Here is a 6694-nt window from a genome sequence, read left to right on the forward strand (position 1 = left end):
GCTGAATGGGAGGAGACACAGATTAGATATTAGAAAAAACTTTTTGACAGTTAGAGTGATCAATGAGTGGAACAGGCTGCCACGAGAAGTGGTGAGTTCTCCTTCAATGGAAGTCTTCAAACAGAGGCTGGACAGACATCTAACTGGGATGATTTAGCGAATCCTGCTTTGAGCAGGGGGTTGGACCAGATGGCCCAGGAGGTCCCTTCCAACTCTACGATTCTATGATTCTATGAAAGAGCTAAAAAGCCTTCACTAGACCCCTGTACAGCTGTATAATGAGGCACAGGCTTTATAGTGAAGGGACAGGAGTGAGGGTCTGTGCCCAGGAGCTACAGTCTGAGGAAAGGGCTAAAAAGCCTTCACTAGACCCCTGTACAGCTGTATAATGAGGCCCAGGCTTTATAGTGAAGGGACAGGAGAGAGGGCCTGTACCCATTAGTTACAGTCTGAGGAAAGGGCTAAAAAGCCTTCACTAGACCTCTGTACAGCTGTATAATGAGGCCCAGACTTTATAGTGAAGGGACAGGAGTGAGGGCCTGTTCCCAGGAGCTATAGTCTGAGGAAAGGGCTAAAAAGCCTTCACTAGACCCCTGTACAGCTGTATAATGAGACCCAGGCTTTATAGTGAAGGGACAGGAGTTAGGGCCTGTTCCCAGGAGCTACAGTCTGAAGAAAGGGCTAAAAGCCTTCACTAGACCCCTGTACAGCTGCATAATGAGGCCCAGGCTTTATAGTGAAGGGACAGGAGTGAGGGCCTGTTCCCAGGAGCTACAGTCTGAAGAAAGGGCTAAAAGCCTTCACTAGACCCCTGTTCAGCTGTATAATGAGGCTCAGGCTTTATAGTGAAGGGACAGGAGTGAGGCCTTGTGCCCAGGAGCTACAGTCTGAGGAAAGGGCTAAAAAGCCTTCACTAGACCCCTGTACAGCTGTATAATGAGGCCCAGGCTTTATAGTGAAGGGACAGGGGTGAGGGTCTGTGCCCAGGAGCTACAGTCTGGGGAAAGGGCTAAAAAGCCTTCATTAGACCCCTGTACAGCTGTATAATGAGGCCCAGGCTTTATAGTGAAGGGACAGGAGTGAGGGTCTGTGCCCAGGAGCTACAGTCTGGGGAAAGGGCTAAAAAGCCTTCACTAGACCCCTAGACAGCTGTATAATGAGGCCCAGGCTTTATAGTGAAGGGACAGGAGTGAGGGTCTGTTCCCAGGAGCTACAGTCTGAGGAAAGGGCTAAAAAGCCTTCACTAGACCACTGTACAGCTGTATAATGAGGCCCAGGCTTTATAGTGAAGGGACAGGAGTGAGGGCTTGTGCCCAGGAGCTACAGTCTGAGGAAAGGGCTAAAAAGCCTTCACTAGACCCCTGTACAGCTGTATAATGAGGCCCAGGCTTTATAGTGAAGGGACAGGAGTGAGGGCCTGTACCCAGGAGCTACAGTCTGAGGAAAGGGCTAAAAAGCCTTCACTAGACCCCTGTACAGCTGTATAATGAGGCCCAGGCTTTATAGTGAAGGGATAGGAGTGAGGGCCTGTGCCCAGGAGCTACAGTCTGAGGAAAGGGCTAAAAAGCCTTCACTAGACCCCTGTACAGCTGTATAATGAGGTCCAGGCTTTATAGTGAAGGGATAGGAGTGAGGGCCTGTGCCCAGGAGCTACAGTCTGAGGAAAGGGCTAAAAAGCCTTCACTAGACCTCTGTACAGCTGTATAATGAGGCCCAGACTTTATAGTGAAGGGACAGGAGTGAGGGCCTGTTCCCAGGAGCTATAGTCTGAGGAAAGAGCTAAAAAGCCTTCACTAGACCCCTGTACAGCTGTATAATGAGGCACAGGCTTTATAGTGAAGGGACAGGAGTGGGGGTCTGTGCCCAGGAGCTACAGTCTGAGGAAAGGGCTAAAAAGCCTTCACTTGACCCCTGTACAGCTGTATAATGAGGCCCAGGCTTTATAGTGAAGGGACAGGAGTGAGGGCCTGTACCCATTAGCTACAGTCTGAGGAAAGGGCTAAAAAGCCTTCACTAGACCTCTGTACAGCTGTATAATGAGGCCCAGACTTTATAGTGAAGGGACAGGAGTGAGGGCCTGTTCCCAGGAGCTATAGTCTGAGGAAAGGGCTAAAAAGCCTTCACTAGACCCCTGTACAGCTGTATAATGAGACCCAGGCTTTATAGTGAAGGGACAGGAGTTAGGGCCTGTTCCCAGGAGCTATAGTCTGAAGAAAGGGCTAAAAGCCTTCACTAGACCCCTGTATAGCTGTATAATGAGGCCCAGGCTTTATAGTGAAGGGACAGGAGTGAGGGCCTGTTCCCAGGAGCTACAGTCTGAAGAAAGGGCTAAAAGCCTTCACTAGACCCCTGTTCAGCTGTATAATGAGGCTCAGGCTTTATAGTGAAGGGACAGGAGTGAGGCCTTGTGCCCAGGAGCTACAGTCTGAGGAAAGGGCTAAAAAGCCTTCACTAGACCCCTGTACAGCTGTATAATGAGGCCCAGGCTTTATAGTGAAGGGACAGGAGTGAGGGTCTGTGCCCAGGAGCTACAGTCTGGGGAAAGGGCTAAAAAGCCTTCACTAGACCCCTGTACAGCTGTATAATGAGGCCCAGGCTTTATAGTGAAGGGACAGGAGTGAGGGTCTGTTCCCAGGAGCTACAGTCTGAGGAAAGGGCTAAAAAGCCTTCACTAGACCCCTGTACAGCTGTATAATGAGGCCCAGGCTTTATAGTGAAGGGACAGGAGTGAGGGCTTGTGCCCAGGAGCTACAGTCTGAGGAAAGGGCTAAAAAGCCTTCACTAGACCCCTGTAGAGCTGAATAATGAGGCCCAGGCTTTATAGTGAAGGGAGAGGAGTGAGGGCCTGTTCCCAGGAGCTACAGTCTGAAGAAAGGGCTAAAAGCCTTCACTAGACCCCTGTACAGCTGTGTAATGAGGCCCAGGCTTTATAGTGAAGGGACAGGAGTGAGGGCCTGTTCCCAGGAGCTACAGTCTGAAGAAAGGGCTAAAAGCCTTCACTAGACCCCTGTACAGCTGTATAATGAGGCTCAGGCTTTATAGTGAAGGGACAGGAGTGAGGGCTTGTGCCCAGGAGCTACAGTCTGAGGAAAGGGCTAAAAAGCCTTCACTAGACCCCTGTACAGCTGTATAATGAGGCCCAGGCTTTATAGTGAAGGGACAGGAGTGAGGGTCTGTGCCCAGGAGCTACAGTCTGGGGAAAGGGCTAAAAAGCCTTCATTAGACCCCTGTACAGCTGTATAATGAGGTCCAGGCTTTATAGTGAAGGGACAGGAGTGAGGGTCTGTGCCCAGGAGCTACAGTCTGGGGAAAGGGCTAAAAAGCCTTCACTAGACCCCTGTACAGCTGTATAATGAGGCCAAGGCTTTATAGTGAAGGGACAGGTGTGAGGGTCTGTTCCCAGGAGTTACAGTCTGAGGAAAGGGCTAAAAAGCCTTCACTAGACCCCTGTACAGCTGTATAATGAGGCCCAGGCTTTATAGTGAAGGCACAGGAGTGAGGGCTTGTGCCCAGGAGCTACAGTCTGAGGAAAGGGCTAAAAAGCCTTCACTAGACCCCTGTACAGCTGTATAATGAGGCCCAGGCTTTATAGTGAAGGGACAGGAGTGAGGGCCTGTACCCAGGAGCTACAGTCTGAGGAAAGGGCTAAAAAGCCTTCACTAGACCTCTGTACAGCTGTATAATGAGGCCCAGACTTTATAGTGAAGGGACAGGAGTGAGGGCCTGTTCCCAGGAGCTATAGTCTGAGGAAAGGGCTAAAAAGCCTTCACTAGACCCCTGTACAGCTGTATAATGAGGCCCAGGCTTTATAGTGAAGGGACAGGAGTTAGGGCCTGTTCCCATGAGCTACAGTCTGAAGAAAGGGCTAAAAGCCTTCACTAGACCCCTGTTCAGCTGTATAATGAGGCCCAGGCTTTATAGTGAAGGGACAGGAGTGAGGGCCTGATCCCAGGAGCTAAAGTCTGAAGAAAGGGCTAAAAGCCTTCACTAGACCCCTGTACAGCTGTATAATGAGGCTCAGGCTTTATAGTGAAGGGACAGGAGTGAGGGCTTGTGCCCAGGAGCTACAGTCTGAGGAAAGGGCTAAAAAGCCTTCACTAGACCCCTGTACAGCTGTATAATGAGGCCCAGGCTTTATAGTGAAGGGACAGGAGTGAGGGCCTGTTCCCAGGAGCTACAGTCTGGGGAAAGGGCTAAAAAGCCTTCATTAGACCCCTGTACAGCTGTATAATGAGGCCCAGGCTTTATAGTGAAGGGACAGGAGGGAGAAAAGTGGGGAAAGGAGGCAGAAGAGCCGGACTGCCCATCACTAACCTGCAGAGCCGCACTCCACATATATGGCTGCTCTGTGCACAGGACCTGTGATGAGGTCACAGGAGGGGAGGAGTCAGGGGTCACATGATCTCCGGAGTGCAGACCTCCATGGAGCCTTCTCCTCAGTCAGTGACATTCCCGCCATTATTTGCCCCTCACTACTGGCACAATTACCCCTGCGCCGCCTTCTCTACACAGTGTTATGTGTGGAATGTAACGTGTGATTTCTCTGGAGGGAAATAGACCCCACACAGGAGGGAATTCTCACCGGTTACCGGCCGTCTACTATATGGCGGCATATGATTGTGCTATCGACTCCACACCAGGAGCTAAAATGCCCAAATCTCTAATGTAACCGCTATAAGAGAAGATATAACAAATTTCCCCTAAACTCACACAGCGGAGGAGGCCTCACTTGGAGCAATGTGACTCGCGCACAGAAAATCTATTCCCGATTCTGTGATAAGTTATCGGCCGACAGGAAGAAGAAAGGTCTGAATTACAGCCCAGACTGGAGGAGAAACTGCAGAAGTGAGAATTGGCCAATCAGCGCTCTTCACCCCTATACTTATCTACACAAATACAAGATATGAAATGACAATTAGACGCCATTCTCACCACCAGAACGGAGAGGCGCTAACTTGGAGTAAAGCCGCGTTTTATCACCATGCCAATAAGCCTAATAAGATGCCGCTCGTAAGCTCAGAATGAGAGAGTCACTGCATATAATCTCCTCTATAAAAGACCCTAAGGGTCAGACCTCAGCCCACCCCGATGTCATGTATAGCACTTATAATGAATACCCCCAGAGTTTGTATTCGCCCCCACAATCACCCCCCTCACTACTGGAGTCATTCCTTCACACACTACATCTACCTAACCTGACTGAGTCCGCGGCACAACAACTCCATTTACACATCTCTGAGGAGGAAATAGTTTCAACAATCAAAAAACTAAAAAGAGGAAAGTCCCCGGGACCGGATGGTCTTACAGCAATATATTATAAAAAATGCAGCGATGTGCTGACACCACATATAAAAACCTCTGTAATTCACTACTAAATGGCTCACAGCTGCCCCCTGAGCTCTACGTGGCGCATGTAACCGTAATCCCTAATCCTAAGAAAGATCATCTCACCACAAATTATAGACCTATATCCCTCTTATACATTGACTTCAAAATCTTTACATCCATTGTCACTAACAGGACCAATAAAATCCTCCCTCACCTCATCCATCGGGATCAGGTTGGTTTTATACCAGCGCGACAGGCCCCAGATAATATTAGGAGAGCGTTAAATATTATTCATACAACTAACCTACAGCGAAAGCGACTTCTCCTGCTTGCATTAGATATTGAGAGGGCTTTCGATTCGGTGTCCTGGACATATCTCTTTACGGTTCTATCGGAAGTCGGATTCTCCCCTAAACTTATAAAGTGCCTCCAATTGTTATATGATAGCCCTATCGATTATGTAAAACTCCCATCACCACATCCCCCTCCAATTAATATTCAGAGGGTACCAGGCAGGGCTGTCCTCTATCTCCGGATCTTTTTGCACTTGCAATGGAACCCATTGTGGAAGCAATAAGGAGAGATCAGAATATCCTGGGCCCTGAGAATATGGGAGACCAATATAAAGTCAGCCTCTTTGCGGATGATCTCCTGCTAACATTAATAAGTCCCCACACTACACTCCCTCACTTGTTTTCCCTCCTTCACGAATTTGAGAAGATCTCAGGGTTAAAGATTAACATTGATAAATCCGAAGCAATATTTGTAAATTTTCCTTAGACAGAGCAAACTAATATAGCCTCCCATTTTGGGTTTATACACAAAGAACATTATCTAACATATCTGGGTATCAACTTAACAGCCAACAGGTCACCTCTGTTTAGGTGGAATTACACTCCACTGATCCAAAACTTCCAGAGGGACCTGGATAGATGGGCTTCCTCAAAGTTATCCTGGCCCGGCAGAATACATGCATTAAAAATGGTGTCACTGCCTCGCTTCTTATATCTATTTAGGTCCCTCCCAATTATGGTACCAGCCAGAACGATCACTCATTTACACTCTATGAGGTCTAAGTTTCTTTGTCTCGGAAAACAACCCAGAATTGTGCAAAAACTTATGCTCCGTCACAGAAAAGAAGGGGGTTTATCCCTCCCTAATTTTACACTTTATTACAAGTCGGCACAGATTGCTCCATTAATAAGTGCGTGTTCATATCCCAATAGTCTGAGATGGGTTATTCTGTAATCATTTCTCTCCAAACCATTCTCTTTATCAGGCCTAATGTGGACCACAGACTGACTTCCACGGGGGTCAATGAATGTGGCTCCTTTTACAGTCCACTCGTTGCTTCTTTGGAGGAAAG

This window comes from Dendrobates tinctorius, unplaced genomic scaffold (genome assembly GCF_039654945.1).
Source record: "Dendrobates tinctorius isolate UK_male_01 unplaced genomic scaffold, ASM3965494v1 ptg000017l, whole genome shotgun sequence".
In the NCBI taxonomy this organism is placed as follows: Eukaryota; Metazoa; Chordata; class Amphibia; order Anura; family Dendrobatidae; genus Dendrobates; species Dendrobates tinctorius.